At 42.4% G+C, this 26,920-nt stretch overlaps 1 protein-coding gene across 1 annotated transcript in view; it reads left to right on the top strand.

Annotated features, from left to right (window-relative positions):
- LOC138979673 (ER membrane protein complex subunit 2-like) overlaps positions 1-26,920 on the top strand; it is a 347,725-nt gene that overhangs the window by 249,471 nt on the left and 71,334 nt on the right. The window lies entirely within an intron of this gene.

Below are 26,920 nucleotides of genomic sequence, written 5' to 3'. Positions count from 1 at the left end.
GGTAACATATTTGTATTTTGTTGTGATGTTTAAATATAGGTACGAGGGCAAAGGGCAGTAATCGTGTTTGTGCCTACTTTGAGTGTTGTGTGTGTGTGAGATGAAGTGAGTTAGTAAACAGAGTAGAACACGCATTTTTCTGATAGAGTAATTAATACACACAGACACTTTCACGTAAATACCCTCCGTAACAGAGAAACACGTCAGAAACTTTCAATTGCAATTTTCTCTGAATATGGGTTTTCAAGAACGGTATCAACGCGGGAAATGACATTTCTTCAGATCTACTTGTGGCTGAGTTACAATTTGTTTTTACAGGAGTTAGATTTGATTTTGCTAGACTCGCTCAACGCAGTTTTTGTAAAACCCATCAATGTTTTGTTTTAGAGAATATAAAATAAGCATGAATGGGTCTTTTGGGGGCAAAAATGTATATCTCTCAATTTATGCTGCTGAATTTGAACTGGGCTAATTTGGTCAAAATGGCTCTGTATAAGTCTGATACTGATATTTGGGAGTAATTTTCACTAAATTAGAAGCCTGTAGCTTCAAAAATGTCTTTCTAGTTTCATGGGGCATGGGGTGTAATTTTTGTATTTTTTTGAAGAAATTGGTCTTTCTTATGAAACTATTACTTGCTTGGTCAAAAACTGGGCATGCAGGTGTATTTTCATGCTTTCTTTCTCTAAAGTACCCCAAAACTTCAAAGAAAACTTACAAATATTCAGATTTCCTTTTTCGTGCCACCTCTCCCCTTAACTGCTCTGCCCCTGTTCTGGAGTGCCCAGAAAAGAGAACAAGTCGCGTAAGGCGAAATTACTACATTTAGTCAAGCTATGGAACTCACAGAATGAAACTGAACGTACTGCATTTTTTCACAATGACCGTTGTCCGCCGCTTGTGCAAAACGGAGTGAAACTGACGAGTCTGTTCAGCGCGGTAGTGGTTTCGCTGTGCTGCATAGCACACTTTTTTGTACCTCTCTTCGTTTTAACTTTGTGAGCGTGTTTTTAATCCAAACATATCATATCTATATGTTTTTGGGATCCGGAACCAACAAGGAATAAGATAAAATTGTTTTTAAATCGATTTCGGAAATTTGATTTTGATCATAATTTTTATATTTTTAATTTTCAAAGCTTGTTTTTGATCCAAATATAACATATTTATATGTTTTTGGAATCAGGAAATGATGTAGAATAAGATGAATGTAAATTTGGATCGTTTTATATAAAAAAAAACAATTATTACAATTTTCAGATTTTTAATGACCAAAGTTATTAAGCCATCAAGCTGAAATGCAATGCCTTTGTCGAAGATTGGTTTACAAAAATTTCAATCAATTTGATTTTAAAAATGAGGGTGTGACAGTGCCGCCTCAACTTTTACAAAAAGCCGGATATGACGTCATCAAAGGTATTTATCGAAAAAATGAAAAAAATGTCCGGGGATATCATTCCCAGGAACTCACATGTCAAATTTCATAAAGATCGGTTCAGTAGTTTGGTCTGAATCGCTCTACACACACACGCACAGACAGACAGACACACACATACACCACGACCCTCGTCTCGATTCCCCCTCTTTGTTAAAACATTTAGTCAAAACTTGACTAAATGTAATAACAAGTCGCGTAAGGCGAAAATACAACATTTAGTCAAGCTGTCGAACTCACAGAATGAAACTGAACGCAATGCAATTTTTCAGCAAGACTCGTAGCATCGTCAGTCCACCGCTCGTGGCAAAGGCAGTGAAATTGACAAGAAGAGCGGGGTAGTAGTTGCGCTGAGAAGGATAGCACGCTTTTATGTACCTCTCTTCGTTTTAACTTTCTGAGCGTGTTTTTAATCCAAACATATCATATCTATATGTTTTTGGAATCAGGAACCGACAAGGAATAAGATGAAAGTGTTTTTAAATTGATTTCGAAAATTTAATTTTGATAATAATTTTTATATTTTTAATTTTCAGAGCTTGTTTTTAATCCAAATATAACATATTTATATGTTTTTGGAATCAGAAAATGATGGAGAATAAGATGAACGTAAATTTGGATCGTTTTATACACTTTTTGTTTTTTTTACAATTTTCCGATTTTTAATGACCAAAGTCATTAATTAATTTTTAAGCCACCAAGCTGAAATGCAATACCAAAGTCCGGGCTTTGTCGAAGATTACTTGACCAAAATTTCAACCAATTTGGTTGAAAAATGAGAGCGTGACAGTGCCGCCTCAACTTTCACGAAAAGCCGGATATGACGTCATCAAAGACATTTATAAAAAAAACAAGTCGCGTAAGGCGAAAATACAATATTTAGTCAAGTAGCTGTCGAACTCACAGAATGAAACTGAACGCAATGCCATTTTACTCGTAGCATCGTCAGGCCACCGCTCATGGCAAAGGCAGTGAAATTGACAAGAAGAGCGGGGTAGTAGTTGCGCTAAGAAGGATAGCACGCTTTTCTGTACCTCTCTTTGTTTTAACTTTCTGAGCGTGTTTTTAATCGAAACATATCATATCTATATGTTTTTGGAATCAGGAACCAACAAGGAATAAGATGAAAGTGTTTTTAAATTGATTTGGACAATTTAATTTTGATAATAATTTTTATATATTTAATTTTCAGAGCTTGTTTTTAATCCGAATATAACATATTTATATGTTTTTGGAATCAGCAAATAATGGAGAATAAGATAAACGTAAATTTGGATCGTTTTATAAATTTTTATTTTTTTTTTACAATTTTCCGATTTTTAATGACCAAAGTCATTAATTAATTTTTAAGCCACCAAGCTGAAATGCAATACCGAACCCCGGGCTTCGTCGAAGATTACTTGACCAAAATTTGAACCAATTTGGTTGAAAAATGAGGGCGTGACAGTGCCGCCTCAACTTTCACGAAAAGCCGGATATGACGTCATCAAAGACATTTATCAAAAAATTGAAAAAAACGTTCGGGGATTTCATACCCAGGAACTCTCATGTCAAATTTCATAAAGATCGGTCCAGTAGTTTAGTCTGAATCGCTCTACACACACACACAGACACACAGACACACACACACACGCACATACACCACGACCCTCGTTTCGATTCCCCCTCGATGTTAAAATATTTAGTCAAAACTTGACTAAATATAAAAAAAGAAAAAAAAGTCCGGGGATATCATACCCAGGAACTCTCATGTCAAATGTCATAAAGATCGGCCCAGTAGTTTAGTCTGAATCACATACACACGCGCGCACACACACACACATACATACACACACACACACACACACACACACACACACACACACACCACGACCCTCGTCTCGATTCCCCCCTCTACGTTAAAACATTTAGTCAAAACTTGACTAAATGTAAAGAGAGAGAGAGAGAGAAAGAAAGACTGAGAGACAGAGACATAGGGAGAGAGAGAAAGAGAGAGAGAGAGAGAAAGAGAGAGAGAGAAAGAGAGAGAGAGAGAGAGAGAAGGAAAGAGAGAGATCAAATCAAATCAAATCAAATCAAATTTTATTTTACGAGGGTTGTGGCATAAGCAATATAAACGGGCTTCTTTTCAACCAGCCCTCGCCCAGAGAGGGACTATTCTAATCTTAAATACAAACGTAAAACAATTACAAAAGATAAGTATGACAGAAAAAAATAAAAAGGCAGAAAAACTACTCACAGGACTATATATACACGTTGTAGGCTATACATACATTCTTGCGTTATGAAACACTGATGCTTTATGGACAGATATGATCAATATGAAAATAATCAGAACGAAGTCTTCCATCACTGTGACTTTTCGTAATTTGACAATTAAATGTAATGAGAGGTGTTTTTTTTAAAGTATTGAGACTTGTTGGGACTAGAACTGATTCCGGGAGAGAATTCCACAAAACGCTGCCAGAATAAGCTAAACTTGATTTAAAGAGATCTATCCGCGGAATGGGGACGTTGAATTTTCGGCTTGGTTTGGCTTTAAATTTTGTCATGAAAGCACGTGGTGCATGGCCGGAAAGGATTTTGTGAAGGAGCACGCCTTTATTTGATTTAAAACTTTCTTTTAAGGGCAAAATCTTAAGTTTTTTATAATCGTCGAGAGAGAGAGAGAGAAAGGGAGAGAGAGAGAGGAATAGAGAGAGAGAGAGAGAGAGAGAGAGAGAGAGAGAGAGAGAGAGAGAGAGAGACAGAGAGAGAGAGAGAGAGAATTCGAATTGTACTGATCTTGTCTTGATGAAAAAAGAATTCTTTTATGATTTAAGAATGTTTGTGTAACAAGCTGTCAAATTGTTATAAACAAAATTAATTCTTTGAACATTGCTCGCTCTTTACGTGGGGGACCTAGGATGTTCCCGTTCGGTAAGCGTTCAAATGGAATGGTGTTTGTACTGTGTGTAAAAGCCTGACAGTATGTGATGGTTTACGGGAGGCATACTGTGCCTTTAATTTTTCATTTGGGGTATTTGGCAGGATATTTTGGTTCGAGTTTATAAACTGAGTCAGGGGCTGAAAGTAGCATGAGTTCAAATCACACTCCAAAGTCAAATGAACAATGCTGATGTCGGATTGACAGGTGCATTTAATCTCCAAGAATTGGTAATTCCCAGCTTCTGCCCTAAGACGGTTAATCCTGTTCATTACACGTTGACATGCATTATAGGTGTTCTTCTGTTTTGTTGGGGCTTCCTGAATGAGCCAGCCAGAACTTGTTGCCGTGTGTATGTATTGTTTCTTCCATTCTCTCCAGAGAAGAGAGTCTGTAAGGCTGCTAATCTCAGAAGCAGACAATGGCAAGTCTACCTCGGAGGCGCCTACGCCTTGGGCAGCCTCTTTAGCGGCTTTGTCTGCTCTCTCGTTGCCAGACACGTTCACGTGTGCTAGACACCAAATCAGGTAAATATCGCTTCCTTTTAGTATCATTTGTGACCCTCCACCACGGAATGAGTCGCATGTCACCTTTGCATGATTTTCATATTTTTTACATTTTTCTAAAGAGTTTTTTATGCTCTATCCAGTGGTGAAAACCGTTTTAGAAAAGAGCGAAAACTGTTTGAGTTATAAGCCTGTGACTAAGGTGACCCTCACACTGTTACCAGACACTCCCCGGACTTTTTTTGAGCCTAGCGCAGAACCGCGCGAGGTGACATGCGACTCATTTCGTGGTGGAGGGTCACATTTTATTTGCCAGCTCCTTTATGGCAACGACAAGATCATGTCTTTTTACATTTACAAGGATGTCGTTAGGCGTCGGACATCGGACATAGACCGATTAAGAGGCAAATGTCCGATTCACATAGCCGCATGGCGGTCAGATGTCCTTTCGTTTTCAACTGAGCGCTGGCATTGTCCGATAATAACTCTATTTCTTCGGACTGCGCGATATTCGTTACTCTTCCTTTGAAGATACACATTTGTAAAAAGCGACCAAGCACTCTTGTGTACAGATGCACGGAAGTTATGCAGTGTGGGTCTCGCGTTTGGGTGGCACCCGTCTGCAGCATATTAAAGTTAGGAGTATGGAAGACAACTCCAACTGACTAAGTCTTGCGTCTGCTTTTGCTTTCAGTTCGATACATTTTGACGAAGCGCACTGAGTTATGCCACAAAAAAAACAAAAAAAAGCCTGCCAAAGTTCAACAAAAGCTGAACACGTTTGGCTATTCAACCGCACCCTGTGCTACATTAGGGTCAAAAACAGTGGGGAACACGGCGAGCGTCATTCTTGAAAAGGAAAACATTCTGGCGTCCCATTGAAATTTCTGAAAGCGGTCAAATGTCCTATTGATGCTGTCCTATAGGTATGAATTTGTAGCAACATCCCTGCTGATTCAGTCAAGTTTTGACTCAATGTTTTAACGTAGAGGGGGGAATCGAGACGAGGGTCGTGGTGTATGTGTGTGTGTGTGTGTGTGTGTGTGTGTGTGTGTGTGTGTGTGTGTGTGTGTGTGTGTGTGTGTGTAGAGCGATTCAGAGAAAACTACTGAACCGATCTTCATGAAACTTGACATGAGAGATCCTGAGTATGGTATCTCCAGACGGTTTTTTTCTTTTTTTGGGATAAATGTCTTTGATGACGTCATATCCGGCTTTTAGGGAATGTTGAGGCGGCACTGTCACGCTCTATTTTTTCAACCAACTTGGTTGAAATTTTGGTCAAGTAATCTTCGACGAAGCCCGGACTTTGGTATTGCATTTCAGCTTGGAGGCTTAAAAATTAATTAATGAGTTTGCTCATTAAAGTTGTCATTAAAATCGATTTTTCGCAAACAGATTTAAAATTGATTGCATCGTATTCTTCATCACTTAGTCAAGCTGTCGAACTCACGGGATGAAACTGAACGCACTGTATTTTTTCACCAAGACAGTACAGCTTTGTCAATCTCCGCGTGAAAGGAAATCGCTCACCTCCCACGTGCAAAACGTAGTGATATTGACACGCCAGATTAGCGCGGTAGCGTATTGTGCTAAGCAGGAAAGCGCGCTTTTCTGTATTCTTGTTAACTTTCTGAGCTTGTTTTGAATACAACCTATCATATCTATATGTTTTTGGAATCAGGAAATGATAAAGAATAAGATGAAATCATTTTTGGGTCGATTTCTTAAATTTTAATCGTAAGACTAATTAATCTATTTTCGTTAATTGTGATCACATTTTAAGAGTAAACATGACATATGTATATATTTCTAGATTCAGAATGTAATTTCGCCTTACACGACATGTTGATCTTTTGTTAGTTCTCAATGCTTCAATGGCTGCTCTGGAGTCAGAGAAGATAGCTATCTTTTGGGGAGGATTGTTCTTGAGATTGAGATGAACAAGCGACATGGCAAGGAGCTCAGCTGAAAAGATCGAGTTTCTGTTGCACAGTTTAAATTTCCCAGTCAAGTCCTCGCTGGGGATCACAAAGGCTGCGCCGGCCTTCTTGTCATCCAGGACTGACCCGTCTGTGTAAACATGAACATGGCCATTGTAGACAGTATCAATGTGCTCAAGGGCTTGCATCCTGAGCAATAACTGATCATCCTCTGTAGCTGTACTATATTCCGTGTCAAAATTCATTTCTTTCATTGTCCATGGGGGATCACGAGATATGGGGTTTTGGGCCACATCATTGGGGTTGACACTGATTTCGCTAAAGAGTGAAGCATTGAATTGAGCCAGTGAGGTGAAAGCAGTGCCAATTGGTGGGCCTTTTTGTTTTGGACATGGTTGTAATGCGGTTGTAGCTCCTCTTTTGTTGAGTTTTGCACTGTGTTGGCTCGAACATTGTAATCCGCGCAGCACTTACGTCGCCACATGTCAAGAGGGAGGAATCCTGCTTGGTGGTATACAATGGCCTGCTTTGAATGCCTTGGGTATCCGAGGGCGAGCCGAAGGGCACGACATTCAGCTGACTGTAGCTTATCAAGCCATTTTCGAGCCGATGAGAAGTAGGCCTCCTGTCCAAATGATAGTCTTGATCTTATAAGAGCTCTGGTGATGTGGGCCGGGTGATGTTTGTTAGAATAACTGGGCACTTTGCCCATGGTTGGGCAGCTAGTATTTTAAGAAGGTTGATGGTCTTATTTGCTTTGCTGAAAAGATACTTTAAATGAGCAGTCCATAGTTCATTTGAGGTGAAAAGTACGCCCAGATATTTCACCTGCTGACTGGGTGAGACAACAGATTTATCCAGCGAGAACTGTATTTTTTCACGATATTCCAGTTTGCGGTTTGTAAAGACTACGAATACAGTTTTCTCGGCAGATAGAGTGAAGCCATTATCAAGCATATAGTTCGCAATGTTGTTTATAGCTGTTTTCCACTCTTTTGAAAATGTGTGTTCTGTTTTATAGGTTTTGTTATGATACTCTTTACATAGTGTACACTACATTGGGGTGTGCACGTTAAAGATCCCATGATTGACAAAAGGGTCTTTCCTTGCAAAAGTGTACAGGCATAGATACAAATGTCCACCAAAATACCCGTGTGACTTGGAATAATAGGCCGTGAAAAGTAGGATATGCGCCGAAATGGCTGCGATCTGCTGGCCGATGTGAATGCGTGATGTATTGTGTAAAACATTCCATCTCACACGGCATAAATAAATCCTTGCGCCTTGAATATGTGCGCGATATAAACTAAATAAAAAATAAAAATAAAATTAAAATTAAAAAAATCCCTGCGCTTAGAACTGTACCCACGGAATACGCGCGATATAAGTTTCATATTGATTGATTGATAGAGCAATATCATCCGCATAAAGTGTCAGTTCGGCTCCATGTGTTTGAACTGTCGATATGTCATGCAGCATAATGCTAAAAAGCAGTGGTGCTATTACTGAGCTCTGTGGCACTCCCATGTCAACTTTGCGAGTGGATGATTTGGCACCTTTGTAATCAGTTTGAAAGGATCTGTTCAGTAGAAAGCTTTTTATGTATTGAAACATATTGATTTAAGCGTGTTTATTCAAATTCTCATACACACGTTTCAAACAATAACAACATTGAGAACGTTAACAAGCAGATTGCTTATGGACACGTTCTTGAACTTATAATCAATACACATTCAGATAGCAAAACATGGCGAACAAGTGATAGCTTCAACACTTATCTTGATAATCTTTAAAACATATTGAAACATATTACCGCTAATGCCTAATTGCTTCAATTTGAACAGCAATCGTTGGTGCCATACTGTGTCGTCGGCTTTTTTGATGTCAAAGAAGACAGCAAAGAGGGACTTCTTGCGTGAGAGAACTTTCTTAATTTTAGAGGACAGTTTTACAATGTGATCCGAGACACCCCTGCCTCGACGGAAACCGACTTGACACAGAGGTATGACCTTTTTTCTTTTCCATTTCGTCTTCTAGTCTGAATTTTAATGTTCTTTCATAGATTTTGCTGAGATGGGAGGTCAGAGATATAGGGCGCCAGTTGGAAGGGTCAGCTCTTGGTTTTCCAGGCTTTAAAATGGGGATCACAACAGCCTCCCTCTAAGCTGGAACATGTTGTTTTGGTTAAGATAATTAATGTTGATAAAATTGATGATAATATCGTTTATTTAACGTCACTCTGTAAAGACATTGGCGACATTTGTCTTAAATAATTAATGTGACACCGAAACATTGGTCAATTTCACACCCATTCCTTCTTTGCCACTACTAAAGCAAACGTGTGCAAGATTGTATGTTACACGCTTTGATGCCGAAATCAATTATTTTGATTATGCATTTATTTCTGAAACATTTTACCTTCACATACATTCAGTCACTACCTTAAACACTTATGTTTTCAGTATTCATTTCAAGTGATCACGAACGTAGAAAAATGGATATCTAAGTGTTGTTACATTTTGTTGTGCATTCTGAATAGTGTGGTCAGTCAATCACGTTTTATCTGTGTACTAAGTGTTTGACGGAAAAAGAATAACACCAACCCCATTCTCCTGTATATAACTGAAAGCCACATTTTAATTCTTCTACATTCAATTTCTGTTTCCAAAAGCTTCGTCAACTTTCCACTTACACGACAAGCTCCCTTGACCAAGAACCCTGAATACGAAAGGTTAAAACAAAACAATAGGTACTACTTTCACTATCGTCGTCTGCAACGAAAACCGAAAATGGCTAAACACAGAGGACGACATTTCAAAGAAAAGATCGAACCTTACACCTGTGACTAGAAAAAGTTGCATAGACAGTTCCGTGCGGATCTCACCACGTATCAACGTACATCCGATGCTCAGGACCTACAGATAGGTGACGCTTTGGCGATTGAGGCTTCGTCTTCAGCTCTAACACGCACGCAGACAGTCAGGCAGGTCTAATCTGCACCAGCGGTGTTGGAAGGTTTTGATTTAGAAACACTCGAATGTTACTTCGACGAGATAAACGAACCAAAAGTCAAAAGTGTGCCCCAAATGCGGAAAATATTCTTTCAAAACGGCACTGTAAAAACCATCAACATCACTGTGAGAAAAAAACAATACAAACACAACCAGTTCCCCTGTGGAACATTTCGGTTGGACTTTCCCACGACCTGACCTACAACAATCCTCCGTGTTCGTTCGCGCTTTGCATTCAATCTGTGTTAGTGCGCGTGTGTGTTTGTGTGTTTAGCTTTCGTTGGTATGTGCTGTTTGGTTCAAAATAAGTTTATATTTTGTTCATTGAAAGATTCAGAAACGTTGGTTGATACTTTGTTGAATGCATTCAACCAGAAAAGACACGAAACGCATTGAATCTATCTTCTGCGCGCATGCGTGTGTAGGGTATGTGTAAAAGGGCAATTGTGTTTTTCAGTCTTGTTTTGTGCCTGTTATTTCGTCCCCAAAAACTCATTTCTGTCTTTCTATGCCTATGCTGTGAGACATAATCGCTATTACGAGTTAGTCGTGTGACAGAGAGTTTTCTTGCACACTCGACTGCTGCTGTCTCACTTCGGCTACGCCGTCGTGAGACATCTACAGTCTCGTGTGCAAGAAAGCTCTCTGTCACACGACTAACTCGTAATAGCGGGTATTGACCGCGTTATACAAAAACTCATAGGTTGCAGATTGTTCATATAAAAACTCATACCCCATTTACGAGCAAGCGTGTATGATAATAGCATTGATACTGAGTGCAATATAGCTCTGTAATTCTGTTTTGATTGTCAGCCGAAAGTATTTTTACTCACCATGTTCCTGCTCCCCACGAACATTCAATTCGTTCAAGATCTCAACAACAGCCTGTCCACAGAGATCACAAGTAAAGGCTGAGCCTGCCTTGTGCCCCTGCCTCACATGGTGACCAAGGAAAAGCGGCTCTGGTCCTTCTGTCGCTGCAGGGACGGGAAAAATGCTGTATGCTGGAATGTTGCCCAGTCGCATTTTTGTTGACTTGGCCACCTCTTTCGTGACAAGAGGGGGTGAGCGTAGTGGGATGGTGAGCTTCTCTTCAGACATCCAGCCTTCTTGACCGGTCAGCCGGGGGGAGAGTTTCTGCATACTGGCACACCACACTGACACATTCGGAATCCGTTCATGCAGGTCTTTGATGAAACGTTCGAAGTCTTTGGTACCGGTCGTTCTTGAAGATAAAAAGTGAAGAGTTGACCATAAATCACCAAAACGTGGGCTCGTCAAAATCATTTGATCGGGACAGTGCTGACTCAGTGGTATTGGTGACTGAGTTAACCTAATTAGCATAAACGAATTTTTGTAATCTCCGAGCAAATTTCCAATTCAAACACAGCATATGTATATTGTGGAATAAAGGGAGAGAAAAACAAAATAGAGTGCAATAATTCTGAATCTGTTATTGCAATTTCCCATTTAGTACAATTAATGTCACAAAATAAGTATATATTATTTCATTACTTTTCAATCTGAAATGCAACCTCACAGTACATCATCCTGACAAGGTCGAAGATTGTTTGATAAACAATTCAACGAAATAAATTTGAAATATGTGGTCGGCACAGTGTATTCTCAACTTTTTTTGCAGGTGGATGTTGAAATAAACATTTATCTTACCTTACTTTATTCTATATTGTCTTAGCTTATCCTCTATTAATCACAAAGTCCTCTTCAAAATATTGAATAAATATGTAAAAGTGACATAAAACAAGACCAAAAGCCATAAAATACACAGAGACTGATGAAGAGATAGAAGATCAACTGAAAGATAAAGGGGAAAGTTTGCACTCATCATACTAAATAACAACCCTTTACATGTGTGATTACTGTTTACACATTGAATGCACACATTTTCATAGTTAGTGAGTAGGTGATGACTTTCTTACCCAGTATTGGAATGTCCTGCCACCTCGTCTGCGATGACGCACAGCTCCTGTCCACCAGCTTTTGCAATCAATTTGTCGATGGCATTAATAGCGTAGGGCTGTTTTATAACTTCAAGTGTGATCATTTGATTGCCAGCAGAGACGGGATCTTGATTGCCAGCAGAGACGGGATCTTGATTGCCAGCAGAGACGGGATCTTGATTGCCAGCAGAGACGGGATCTTGATTGCCAGCAGAGACGGGATCTTGATTGCCAGCAGAGACGGGATCTTGATTGCCAACAGAGACCGGATCTTGATTGCCAGCAGAGACGGGATCTTGATTGCCAGCAGAGACCGGATCTTGATTGCCAGCAGAGACGGGATCTTGATTGCCAGCAGATACCGGATCTTGATTGCCAGCAGAGACGGGATCTTGATTGCCAGCAGAGACGGGGTCTTGATTGCCAGCAGAGACCGGATCTTGATTGCCAGCAGAGACGGGATCTTGATTGCCAGCAGAGACCGGATCTTGATTGCCAGCAGATACCGGATCTTGATTGCCAGAAGAGACCGGATCTTGATTGCCAGCAGAGACCGGATCTTGATTGCCAGCAGAGACGGGATCTTGATTGCCAGCAGAGACGGGGTCTTGATTGCCAGCAGAGACCGGATCTTGATTGCCAGCAGAGACGGGATCTTGATTGCCAGCAGATACCGGATCTTGATTGCCAGCAGATACCGGAACTTGATTGCCAGCAGAGACGGGATCTTGATTGCCAGCAGAGACCGGATCTTGATTGCCAGCAGAGACGGGATCTTGATTGCCAGCAGATACCGGATCTTGATTGCCAGCAGAGACCGGATCTTGATTGCCAGCAGAGACGGGATCTTGATTGCCAGCAGAGACCGGATCTTGATTGCCAGCAGAGACGGGATCTTGATTGCCAGCAGAGACGGGATCTTGATTGCCAGCAGAGACGGGATCTTGATTGCCAGCAGAGACCGGATCTTGATTGTCAGCAGAGACGGGATCTTGATTGCCAGCAGAGACCGGATCTTGATTGCCAGCAGAGACGGGATCTTGATTGCCAGCAGAGACGGGGTCTTGATTGCCAGCAGAGACCGGATCTTGATTGCCAGCAGAGACGGGATCTTGATTGCCAGCAGAGACCGGATCTTGATTGCCAGCAGATACCGGATCTTGATTGCCAGAAGAGACCGGATCTTGATTGCCAGCAGAGACGGGATCTTGATTGCCAGCAGATACCGGAACTTGATTGCCAGCAGAGACGGGATCTTGATTGCCAGCAGAGACCGGATCTTGATTGCCAGCAGAGACGGGATCTTGATTGCCAGCAGTTACCGGATCTTGATTGCCAGCAGATACCGGATCTTGATTGCCAGCAGATACCGGATCTTGATTGCCAGCAGATACCGGAACTTGATTGCCAGCAGGGGCCGTATTATGGCACAAGAGAAATTGCAGGTAATTCTCAATCAAAATTGACACCGCACGGCTTTCCTCGTAAAAGCTGACCACGCAAACTGGACGTCCTTGATGGAGCCATTGTAGGGCCTTCAAAACAAGTACAATTGTCTTTCCCGTTCCCGGTGGACCATATAGATGAACGCAGCGAAGCGTGTTGTTGTTAAGGATGGTGACATGATCTGGATAGAGAGTCAGTAAAGAGAAGATCAATCCAGTCTCTGCTACAGCTTCTCCTTTTCTTCTCAACACCTTAAGTGGCTGCAGGAGTTTGCCTCTATTTCCAACCCACGTACGAATGGCTGACACTGTTGGAACCTCCACGATTGTTGCAGGGCCGCAAAATCTGCACAGGAAAAAAATTGCAATGAAGCTTCCACAGTTTCAAGGTGTAAATAATCGCATTTGCGTCTCTTTGCTAGCTTTGCTACTGAAAATTTGATTCATGCTGCATTGAGTACAGTCTGTCAAAACAGCTTGTAAGATTTTGTGTTTGTTTGTTTCTTTATTTCTTTGTTACTATTTCCGTCATTGAAAGGAATCTAGTTAATCTATCCCAATCGGGGTTTTTCCCATTATCCGCCCATCGCCCTCCTATTTGCGATTGTACTTCTATGTCGCACACAACTTCTCAACTAGTATATAAACGCGATAATTGTTACTGTAAAACGTAGCATACAAATTATGTAGAGTTTACATGCCTAGTCTCCGTCAATATTAAAAACAATGGTCGAAGTTAGCGGATCATGAAAAATGAGAGCTTCAGCGAGCTTTTTCATTAACGCTAACCGAGACCATTATTCTTAATATTCACGGAGACGAGGTGTGTAACCTATTTATTACCCCTTTCTTCTGTGTTTTTGTGCCACAGTTTGAACGAATCCTAATCACTCTGCCAGTCTACCTGCGCAGGCGAGTGATTAATGCGCGGTTGTATTTTTTTCCGTGTTCAAATCGTTTAATTCTGTTAAGACTTTACAGCAGTTTATTTGGTTTGGAATAAAATCAAGTACATAGTTATGCCGTTTTCTGCTGCGGCGATAAAGGCAGATACTTTTAGTCCATGAGCTGAGTCCAGAAGTGTTTCACCCCCACACCCCCCCCCCCCCCCCTGTTAAAAAATTCATTGTGATTTTGTGGACCCTTAGAGTGTATAGAACACGAACATTGACGTTACCAAGAAATATGTTTGCGGACTGCTGTTTTCTACCTTAATTTTGAAGGGTACCCCCATCGTGTTCTGTACAAGCTTTTGGTCGGTCCGTAAACTTTAATGAACTTTGGTGATCATCTGTGGCGTTACTTCTTAAGTTAAGATATCGGTTGTTTTGCGTATGTTGACAACAATGATTTCTGCACAACATACAACAATCAGAACGACAATAACCGCAAAACTCTGACCACAGTAAAGGCACGTGTGCACCTACCATATCTCGAACGGTGCAAACTGTCGATTTGCTGAAATATCTTCAATAAAGTTTTTCTCTGGAAAATTGTGCAAAATACTGGAAATAGAGTACAATGCAGTTCAAAAGTAGACTTTATAGCCGTTCTTTTGAGCTATCCCACGTTACCACAAGATTATTCTGACGTACACTATGGCGGGTTTATCTCCCCTATCCCGGATTTGGCTTTGACGCAAAATGTATTTTTCTGTGGCGATTTCTGCACGCGTAGCGTGTATAAATAATTAAATGTGTATACTTTTAAGTTCTCTGTGTATTAATACTATCCTTCATTTGAATCATATAACTTGATAAACATAATAGGTCATTAGGGCACCAATGATGACCCATCTCTCGAACGGAGTCAACTGTCAATTTGCTGAAATATTGTCAATACACTTTCTCTCTCAACAATTGTGCAGTTTATTGGAAACAAAATACAATGTAGTTCGAACGAAGAATTTCTTGCCGTTCTTTTGAGCTATCCCACATTACCATAGGATTATTCTGATGTCCACTATCGCGGGTTTATCTCCCCTATCCCCTTTTGGGCTTTGATGCAAAATAAATGCTTTGAAAATTCATTTTGGTTTTCTTATTGCCATAAGAGTGTATTTAAACCTTTCAAATGTGGGTGGGTGGTCAGTGTGTGTGTGTGTGTGTGTGTGTGTGTGTGTGTGTGTGTGTGTGTGCGTGCGTGCGTGCGTGTGTGTGTGTGTGTGTGTGTGTGTGTTCGTGTTTGTGTGTGTGTGTGTGTGTGTGTGTGTGTGTTTGTGTGTGTGTGTGTGTGTGTGTGTGTGATTGTTGGTACGTGCTGAATCGCGTTGGATTTATCCAATGCATATATTGTAATACTGTTATTATAAGACGATCATTAATACAATATCGACATGATAGCATGATCAACCGTGCGTGCGAGAGAGAGAGAGAGAGAGAGAGAGAGAGAGAGAGAGAGAGAGAGAGAGAGAGAGAGAGAGAGAGAGAGAGAGAGAGGCAACGCGTAAATAATTTAGATAGAAAAGAAACACAAAGTGCCGTTCATAAATTTTTCTTAGTCATCAATATATCAAATCTGAGGCAAAACATGTTTTGTTTTATAGACGTGTTTGTAATTGGTTGGACATTTCCTGTGGGGGCCCGGTAGCTCAGTTGGTAGAGCACTGGACTTGTGATCGGAAGGTCGCAGGATCGAATTCGGGCCGGGACGGACACGGGTCAACTTTATGTGCAGACCCAGAGACGGAAGCCATGTCCCACCCCCGTGTCATCACAATGGCACGTAAAAGACCTTGGTCATTCTGCCATAGGTGCAGGTGGCTGAATACACCTAAACACGCAGACACCTGGGTAGCGCGACTCCGTTGCTGCTAGCTTTCCACTGGGAGGAAGCGACCCGAATTTCCCAGCGATGGGACAATAAAGTAATGAAAATGAAAATGAAAGGAAAATTATTAGATTGAGAATGCTAAAAAAAAAATAGCGTAATAATTTAACATTTAACATCTTCTATACCTAAAAGCGTCATGCTGTTCATCCTGAAATGGCGTTCAGTGGCAAATAGCCGTTTGAGACGGGTTCAGTCATCTAGTTTATCTGAATCGTTCATGCTCTTTCTAGTACGACATACATTGTTGACTTTCAGACAATAAATTTGAAATGCAAATTAGCATGTGGTTCAAAATGAAACAAGACGATGATATCTAATCAGGTAATGTTCCCAGATATTACTTCAGTGAAGAATATATGGAACCGCGTATGGAACCGCTTCATTTTCTTTTCAAGAATGTGTGTATTTGCTTGCGTGTTTTGTTTATGAAATGAAACATAGTTGATAATTTACTGACGGATTGCAGTCTTTTTTTGCCGAAGTGGCCCAATGTGTATAAATCCGGAAGGGAAACAACTGTAGGCTCTACACAAAGTATGAGAGTTACTTGCCTTGAGAAATTGCTCGCGCCGATAGTTTGTACAAGCACGGTGTGTCAACTGATTCCGTTCATCCACCGGATGTTTCCGTTCATCCGAAGGATTTGTCCGTTCATACAGCCTCATTTTCGGCACTTGCTTCTGGAAAAACGTTGTGATAAGTCGTGTGGGCAGCGCGCTTGTGTGATATTGAAAGAATAAGGTAGCGAAATGGTTGGGCTATGTGTACGATAAGTACCAAGGTGCTAGTGAATCCTAATAATAACACACGCGGGCCGAACGTGGCAAAATTGCCTGATTTTTTTTACATTTTCTTGTTTTTCTCGCTCTGTTATCGAATCTGACCCCTGATTTGCACATGATCACCAAAACCATTGCCTGTTACGACATTTCGCTTGAACAGAAGTTTATAGAAACCCATGGCTTTTGTACAATCACTTGTCTTTTGAAAACATGCAGATTCCGTTCATACCCCATGTTTCCGTTCGTACAAAAGTGCATGTTTCCCTTCGTACGAAAAGCGTTTCCGTTCATACACATTCGTTAGATCAGAGTGAAACAGGCCCCCACTACAAGTTCTGTGTATTCCAATCGTCTTCAAATAGCACAAAGTACGAATGCGTGTGATATTGGACCTATGTAAACGGTAAAACCATAAGATGAATTGAATTTGCATAAAACAGTTTTGTGTCCGTTCGTACTGATTTTGACGGGAAAATGTGTCCGTTCGTACCACTTTCATCAAATTGTTTCCGTTCGTACGCTTTTCAGTAATGTGTTCCGTGACGCAGCTTTCTGGGTGTTTTGGTAAGAACGAAGATTGATTTATGTAGTGTTGCCTGCTTTGCATGGGATTGCATTTCAGCTTCAAAGCTTAAACAAATTTAAAAGAAGTTTGGTCATTCAAAATCTGAAAATGCTAAAATCGATCCAAGAATGATTTCATCTTATTCTCTATTGTTTGCTGATTCCCAAAACATATAGATATGTTATGTTTGAATACAAAAACAAGCTCAGCAAATTAAAAAGAATACAGAAAAGCGTACTTTCCTGCTTCGCGCAATAGAAGCTACCGCGCTTTACCGGCTTGTCAATTTCCCCTCGTTTTGCACGTGAAAAGTGAGCTTTTTCCTTGTCACGGCGATTGACGAAGCTGTATTGCCTTCTGTTTCATTTCGTGAGTTTGACAGCTTGACTAAATGTAGTAATTTCTCCTTACGCGACTTGTTTGCTCACGTAAGTGTAGCCTATGCGATCGTAACTTTGTCTGTCTGTGCGTGCGTGTGTGCGTGCGTGTGTATGTCAGTAGAAACTTTAACATTTCGTCATTTGAAGACGTCACATTATGGCGTAAGAGGGTTAGACGTCACGCGAAGGAATTACTGAAAGTCTCGGTCATTATTATTTTGAGCGGGCCGAGACTAGTTGGTAGTCGTGTCCCTGTAAGTAGGCTATATGCAGACAGACAGATCTAGATCTAGTGTCTCGCTTTCTTGCACAGTGTCACCTATGCTTACTGTGTGTGTGTGTGTGTGTGTGTGTGTGTGTGTGTGTGTGTGTGTGTGTGTGTGTGTGTGTGTGTGTGTATGTGTGACGGAGTGATTGAGTTTGTGTTACTGTTTGTCTATTTCTTACGTGAGCCTTGAAGGCTTCGCCTCTTGTTTTTAGATTACTTTCAGATGGCTGTGCATCTTTCCGTTCTTGAGGAGGCAGTAACCAACGCCAGTACACTGGACATCAGTGGCAACGTTGAAGTCAGTCAGGGATCGCGCTAGCTTTTTTTAAAAACGCGTAAGTCATACGCAACAAAACGAAAAAAACGCGTCACGGACCAATATTTTTGCGTACTACGAAAACACGTACAGACACAAACAAAACACGCACGAAAGACTTAAAGACACTCCTTACCTAAATACGGCGAGTTTTCCTGTCGAACTCCGCGCACGCCTGTCGAATAACACCCCTGCTGTCTCCAACCTTCGGGCCTTGCGAGTTTGTTTCCCGCTCTAATACGACTAGACACACTTTCCGCCTTTTGGAAGCGCGAGATGGGAGAGCAGCTAATGTCTGTTTCATTATCCGACTAGACATTATCTGGTAATACCCTCGTTACGTTCGCTTGCGATACTTCGATGCAAAAAGAAACGGACTTTAGTTTTGACGCGCAGATTTCATGTGTGTCGTCACTTCTCGAGCCCTATAGTCAGTTTCAGGATCGGGTGATTATTAAGTCAGAGCAAAAGCGCTGCGTGAAGACAAGAAAAAGTTACAATATTTTTGCGTATGGCTTACGCGGCGCGGCGAAAAAAACGCGTCAGCGACTTTTAAAATGCGTCAAATACGCAAAAATCGTGCGTAAACGCGATCCCTGGTCAGTACAGAGCCAACGGCGCTTGCCACCAGCACACCACTAAAAAAGAAGGACCATGTGTGCGATCAGTGCGGAGCAATCTTTGCAACCAAGCGAAACGTAAATATACATGCAGAAAACAAGCATGCAGCAGACCCAGGCTGGGCCTACACATGTGACACCGGCAAAAGGGGCTTTCGAATCAAAGGGGATTATCATGCCCACATCAGCCGCCATGAGGGTGTCAAACTCTACACATGCGCCTATTGTGATAAAGAATACCAGTTCAAACAAAGCCTCAATCGGCATGTCGCCAGCTGCTCACCGCAAGCCGTCCCGGAGACGTATAGCTGCAAGCAGTGTGGCCAGGTTTTTCGAAAGAAAGATTCGCTTCTTAAGCACACTGAGTCTAAACACTCACACAAACGCAAATACAAACAAACAAATAAGCAAACAAACTAACGAACGAACAAACAAAAAGTTATGCAAACAGGTAACCCTACCTTTCGTATTCCCTCACTAAAACAAGTGTTAGTTTTGTTTTGTTAAATTGCTATTCGTAAGATACATTTAATAATGTGTTGACCTATCACCTGATTATAACGATTGTAGCACACAGCATCTGCTTTTTTTCTGAGTGGCACATCTGAAATTTGAAGAAATAAAGAGTACATATTTTGAACAGGTTTCACACAAGTTCAGATCTTTGAAATGACATTGTGTAAGGAAACTGGACGAAGACACACTTATCAAAATGTTTGCTCTTCAGTAAGATTTTAAACAGGGATGGTATTGCACCAGAAAAGCCACAGTCGCGTGTTGTTGCACTCATGAACAACATGCATTATGGGTTATACATAAGTCGAATTAGGGGTTCTAAAATGCTAATTGCACAAGCTTTCTACCAAAAATCACAAACGTCATGAAAAGCGTACGAACGGAAACAATTTGATGAAAGTGGTACGAACGGACACATTTTCCCGTCAAAATCAGTACGAACGGACACAAAACTGATTTATGCAAATTCAATTCATCTTATGGTTCACATAGGTCCAATATCACACGCATTCGTACTTTGTGCTATTTGAAGACGATTGGAATACACAGAACTTGTAGTGGGGGCCTGTTTCACTCTGATCTAACGAATGTGTATGAACGGAAACGCTTTTCGTACGAAGGGAAACATGCACTTTTGTACGAACGGAAACATGGGGTATGAACGGAATCTGCATGTTTTCAAAAGACAAGTGATTGTACAAAAGCCATGGGTTTCTATAAACTTCTGTTCAAGCGAAATGTCGTAACAGGCAATGGTTTTGGTGATCATGTGCAAATCAGGGGTCAGATTCGATAACAGAGCGAGAAAAACAAGAAAATGTAAAAAAAATCAGGCAATTTTGCCACGTTCGGCCCGCGTGTGTTATTATTAGGATTCACTAGCACCTTGGTACTTATCGTACACATAGCCCAACCATTTCGCTACCTTATTCTTTCAATATCACACAAGCGCGCTGCCCACACGACTTACCACAACGTTTTTCCCGAAGCAAGTGACGAAAATGAGGCTGTATGAACGGACACATCCTGCGGATGAACGGAAACATCCGGTGGATGAACGGAATCAGTTGACACACCGTGACAAGGTAGATTTCAATTCAGAAAACGACCGAACTCATTGATTTTATACTGGATTTCATGTGTTCTTTATCTTCTTCTTCTGCGTTCATGGGCTGAAACCCCCATGTACGTGTAATACCGTTTTTACCCCACCCTTTTGGCAGCCATACGCCGCTTTCGGAGAAAGCATGCTGGGAATGTTCGTGTTTCTATAACCCACCAAACTCTGACATAAATCAAAAAACCTTTTCCGTGCGTACTTGGTCTTGTGCTTGCGTGTACCCACGAAGGGGGATAAGGCAATAGCGGGTCTGCACTTAAGTTGACCTGGGAGATCGGAACAATCTCCACCTTTAACCCACCAGTCGCGGACGGGATTCAAACCCACGACTTTCCGCTTGGGATTACATTGCGACCGTCTGATTTCGTGTGTTCAAACCCTGTTGTTGTTAGTTTAAGAGCGGTAGGTTTGTGTCTTGTCCAGAGATGTATATTTCGTACACTTGAGCGTTCAGAACGTTTTAATGGCTGAAAGTAGTTCCCACAAAGTGTAGCATATCAACCTATGAGCTATCGAGGATTCTGGCTTGTTAATGGTATGATGTCTGTGATGAAGGTGGATACACGTTCACCATGCATGTACACGATAAAGCCGACAAACGATGGTTTGAGGGGGCAAGCTGTGTTTATTGTCAGCCATGAAGATGATCAGTGTGTGTAACAAGCGAACTAACTCTCGTTAGTTACTTAACACATTAGTAGCAGTTGCTTCCCTTAGATAGTAACAGATTCTCAAACACTACATCTCTCCCCTTCTTGAATTTTAAGAAGTAAAATCCAAAATTACAAAATGGATAACTGGACAAGCAAAATGATAAGAAATGATATCTTCTCCTGAAGATTAAAGAATGATGCCTAGAAGTAGAAATGTAATGCTGACTAGAAATGTTTAACTTTACATTCAACAAGAAAAGTGTTCTCACTCCAAATCTTATGAAGTAATGCTTCAGCCTTATGAATTTTGTAAGTACTAACAAAATAATGATAATGAAAGAAGAAATTAGTGTACTTATCTTCCCTTCTCATTAAAGAAAAACAAAACAAAACTGAATTTACGTGTTACCCAAAAATACTGTGAAATGATGCTAAACAGCAATGTGAAATAAAACGACACAATAGGCACTTGACGGAAAATCTTGAAAATAAAATGTCTGCACAGGCACCAGAAATAAAATGATTTTACAAAACATCAGTCAGTTCAACGTTCAAGTCAGAACAAAATCTTGCAGTTTGGTAGGTAAATGTTTTTCCCTGTGCGAACGACGTGGAGTTGGTGTGACGTTAGTATGTGTGTTTTGTGCGTTTTGGTTTTGCTTGTTGTGTGCATGTTGCGAGTTTGGTTCATCTGTGTGAGGAAGAGTAACAGCTTCAGTTTCAGCTTCAGCGTCATTTGTTTCTGAAGGAGTTGGATGTCTGGGGGAGCGTTTGAAGAAACTGCTGTTTCGCGTGATTATCTTGTTTCCTCGGCACGCAGAGATAATAGAACCGTTCTTTGACACAACAGTGGGGGTGTTGGGTTGAATGGAGGAGTAGACTTCTTAATGGAAGTGTCCTTGATGAGAACAGAATCACCAATCTGAAGGTTGCTTGGTTTGACATAGTTCTTGTTGTCTGCGTAGAGCTTCATCTTGCCTTTGGCGCGGGCATCCTGTTGTCTCATCTTTGCGTCCGCTGGCTGCTGCGGTGGGAGTTGTGGTAGTCTGTTCTTGATGTTGCGACCAAAGAGGGCAGTAGCAGGGGCGACACCAGTTGTGCAGTGTGGAGTTGTTCTGTAGTCAAGAAGAAACTTGTACATTTCCTGTTTCCAGTTCAGCTGTTGTGCATGGGCGGCTTTGACAGTCTTCTTGATGGTACGCATAAAGCGTTCCGTTTCTCCATTTGCACGGGGCCACAGGGGGGTGATCTTCCTGTGCTTGAACCCGGTGTGTGTTGCGTATGTCGCGAACTCGTGGCTGTTGAATGGTGGGCCATTGTCTGTCTTCAGAACATCTGGTATGCCGTATTCTGCGAAGATCTTGTCGAGACGTGGAATCACACTCCGGCTGGATGTTGATTGCAAAATGTCAACAACGGTGAATCTGGAATATTCATCTGTGATGACAAGGAGAATGTTTCCATTGGGTGCGTCTCCGAAATCAGCACTCAGTTCAGACCAAGGTGCTGTGGGCAGTGGAGACATCTTCAGCGGTTCTCTGGCTGGTGTGGGAGTGGAGATTTGACAGGTTAAGCAGTTTTTCACCGCTTTCTCAACAGTCTCTTGCATTCCTCGGAACCAAACCTTTTCTCGAAGCAGGGCGACTGTCTTGACGATGCCTTGATGTCCAGTGTGAGCGACTTTCACAGCTTGAAGATGAAGAGACTCTGGGAGAACGATGCGTGTACCCTTGAGTAGAACTGATGCGTTGTGACTGAGTGAGAGTTCTGAACGACACAAGTAGAGGGTTCTGAAAGTTTTTGTGTCAACGTCGTCTTTGGCTTCCCAGTCACTGGTAAGGATTGCGTTGATCACTGCCGTAAGGGTGACATCTTTCGCTGTTTCTGAGATGACTGTGTCTAACGTCATGGCTTTTGGAGTGGACGTGTCGACAACGTAGTGAAGATACTCTTCTGCGATCTTCTCTTCTCTGCTGCTGGGATGCTGTTGGACTGGATGTCGACTCAGATAGTCGGCGGGGTTGTCGAAACCAGGTCGGTACTGAACAGTCATTTCGTAGGGCTGTGTTCTCAGTACCCAGCGTTCAACACGAGCAGAGAGTTGAGCACGAGGGTTGTTGAACATGCTGACCAAAGGCTTGTGGTCAGTGTAGACAGTGAATGTAGCACCAAACAGGTAGATGTGGAAATACTCACAGGCCCATGTGATGGCGAGTGCTTCACGTTCTGTCTGTGAATATCTTTGTTCTGTTGGAGTGAGCGCTCGGCTTGCAAACTGGATGATGTGCTTGTCTTGGGTCAGGACTGCAGAGATGCCTACAGGACTGCCGTCGGTGTAGATCTCTGTCGGTTTTCCTGGATTGAAGTAAGCAAGAGTCGTTGCTTTGCTGAGTTCTGCTTTCAGCGTTCCGAGGGCTGCGTCATGCTTTTCATTCCACGACCATGGTGTTGTCTTCTTTGTCAGCAGACGGAGTTCATGGGTGAGTGTTGCATAGTTTGGAATGAAGTGTGCACCACAGAAGTTCATCATGCCGAGAAGACTTCTTACTTCAGATGCGTTGGTTGGTGTTGGCAGTTCAAGAATGGTCTTGAGCTTGTCTTGGCTTGGGGTGATGCCGTCTTCCCCGAAGATATGACCAAGGAACTCAAGCGACTTCTTGTTGTACTCACACTTGTCAGTGTTGAGAGTGAGGTCTTTCTCACGGAGACGCTGCATGAGAGCGCGTAGGTTGTCATGGTCTTGCTGTGACGTACCGTAGCAGAGAATGTCGTCGCTGATGTTTACGACACCCTTGAGGCCAGACAGTACTTGCCTGATGGTTTCTTGGAAGATCTCGCTTGCGGAGTTCACACCAAAGAAGAGGCGTCGGTATCTGTAGAGACCAAGATGTGTGGAGAACGTCGTGATGTAGCGTGACTCCTCAGCTAGTTCTAGCTGGTTGTAGCCTTGGTTCAGGTCAAGCTTGCTGAAAACTTTAGCACCTGCGAGCATGGTTTTCAGTTCATCAAGTGTTGGGGTAGCATGATGTTCTCTCCTGATGGCCTTGTTTGCAGAACGCATGTCGACGCACACGCGTACCTTGCCTGGAGACTTGGGTTTAGGCACCACAACTATAGGAGATACCCATGGTGTTGGACCAGTTGCCTTCTCGATGACACCAAGTTCTTCATCCTTTCGGATTTGTTCTTCCACATGCTTGCGGACATGAAAGGGAACACGACGGTAGTGCTGAGCGACAGGCTGTACCGTCTCGTCGATGTGGAGTTTGATCTGTCGATCATTGAGTTTACCAAGCTGGTTCTCTTGCTGAGTTTTGTGCTCGATGCAGTGGACGGTGGTCAGCAGCTTGAGTGTTTGCGAGGTTGACCAGCTCAGGATGGGTTTCTCATTGCCTGGAACAACACATATCGTGGCTGAGCAGGATGCTGGGTCAGTGTGTAGTTCAGCGCAAAACTGTCCAAACGCACGGATGGAGTGTTGATTGCCGTACGCAGAGATTCTCACGTTTGACGGGCTGAGCGCTGGCTTGGGTGTAAGACTTTCATAATCTGTCCGTGATAGCAGATTGACTGTAGCTCCGGAATCAGCAAGGAAGGTTGTCTGTTGTCCGTTGAGGTAGACCTTGAAGCGTGGCAGTTGATCCGAGTTGCCGTTTGCAGTGAAGACGTACTCAGTGTCTGCGTCATTGCCGTCGTCGATGAACGAAGCGTCGTTGTTGTCACATTCACCATGTTGCTCAACGTGGTGAACAGGTTTGGGCTTGTGCTTAATAGAGCGAGGCTGTTGGGAGGAGGAGGAAGAGAATGCACTGCCCCTTCCACCTGTCCCTGATCTTGCCGTGTTGCGTGGACTGGAACGGCAGACAGATGAGAAGTGGTTGAATTTTCCACAGGAGCGGCACTGTTTGTTGAAAGCAGGGCACGAATGCTGTCCCTTCTCATGCGGCCATGTACCACCACAGTTTTTGCAGTGCTCGGTTGGCTGGTTATGACGGTGTGAGGCTTGACTACGGCGGGGCTGGTGATGACGTCGATCAGGCTGATGCTGGCTTAATGTAGCTGAACGATGGAGTCGGTTAACTGCACTGTCTTCATGCATTTTTCTTGAGTAAGAAGCAGTCAACTCCAATGTGCGGGCATACTGCAGGAGGTCAGACAGTGTTATTCCTGGGTTGCTCAGGCCCTTCTCTCGCACCTTGTTCACTTTGCAACCGGTTATCAGCTGCGATTTAATTTCAGATTCAATGTTGGCAAAGTTACAGAGAGAGGCATGTCGTTTCAGCTGTTGATAAAAAATGTCAACACTGTCAGATGTTTGCGTGAGCTGTCTGAAGGTAAAAACCTGATACTCTCTGTTGATCTGTGGGTTAAAATGTTCATTGATACGATCAACAAGTTTCTGGAAGTGAGTCTCATCATCCCGAGGGGTCAGATCAGCAGCTGGAAAAGAGTCCACAATGTCATTCAGATCGTTCCCAGCGTACGTAAGCAGCAACGCTTTCTTCCTCTGGTCGTTGGCAATGTTGAATGCAACGAACAGGTTCTCTAGTCTTACGATCCACTTGCTCCATCTGATAGACACGCCATCAGACGAACAGTCAAACGAAGGATAAGTAGGTAGTGCAGATAACTGTTCAGCCATGTTGGAAGTTGAGAAGCACGTGGCAAGTCAGAAAAGTGAAATTACAAAGTTCTTGCACAAGGTAGAACCGTCCGATATGTATGTAAAATAATTTACCTCGTCGCCAATATGATGTCTGTGATGAAGGTGGATACACGTTCACCATGCATGTACACGATAAAGCCGACAAACGATGGTTTGAGGGGGCAAGCTGTGTTTATTGTCAGCCATGAAGATGATCAGTGTGTGTAACAAGCGAACTAACTCTCGTTAGTTACTTAACACATTAGTAGCAGTTGCTTCCCTTAGATGGTAACAGATTCTCAAACACTACAAATGGGTGTTTTTGTGTTTGGTTTCTGGGTGTTTATCGACACATGAATACCCCTTCCTGTTTACAGATGGGAAATGCCAGAGGGGGGCATAAATCATTGGGACTTGGTGACTGTACATCACTCCGGCAATAGTAAACACAGTGCTGCAATAGCATAAAATCATAGCAAAAGGAGCATGTGGACTTTAACAAGTCTTCACTGTGTGCTTTTGTGCTCCACAGTAGTTGCTTTTAGGACTCGCAATTGCAAAAGGGAACCTAGATTGCCAAACAAAACATATGTTTATGAAACAAACCTGGCCAGAAGACAACTGTGGACTTCATCGGACATGTGGCGGTCAAGGTCAGGCTTAATCTCCTTCCACCAAGAGTCCAACGTCGACGTCAACGTTGAACAGTTCAAATCAGACAAACCAGTCAACCTTGAATTTGAACTTGAACTTGTCAACCAGTGGCAACAGTTCAAACTAGTCAACCAGTGGCAACAGTTACTGTTGCCACTGGTTGACTGGCTTGTCCGGTTTGTACTGTTGCCACTGGTTGACTGGCTTGCCTGGTTTGTACTGTTGCCACTGGTTGACTGGCTTGCCTGGTTTGTTCTGTTGCTTCCTTGAGCGAGAAAAGGAAGGTCTGCAGCATAGGGCATCCTGTCAGAGCAAAGACATCTGCTGATGGCAGATGGCAGG

The sequence above is a fragment of the Littorina saxatilis genome, linkage group LG11 (genome assembly GCF_037325665.1).
Source record: "Littorina saxatilis isolate snail1 linkage group LG11, US_GU_Lsax_2.0, whole genome shotgun sequence".
Taxonomy (NCBI): domain Eukaryota; kingdom Metazoa; phylum Mollusca; class Gastropoda; order Littorinimorpha; family Littorinidae; genus Littorina; species Littorina saxatilis.
The sequence above is the reverse complement of the archived record's forward strand: the minus strand, read 5'-3'. Positions and strand labels throughout refer to the sequence as shown.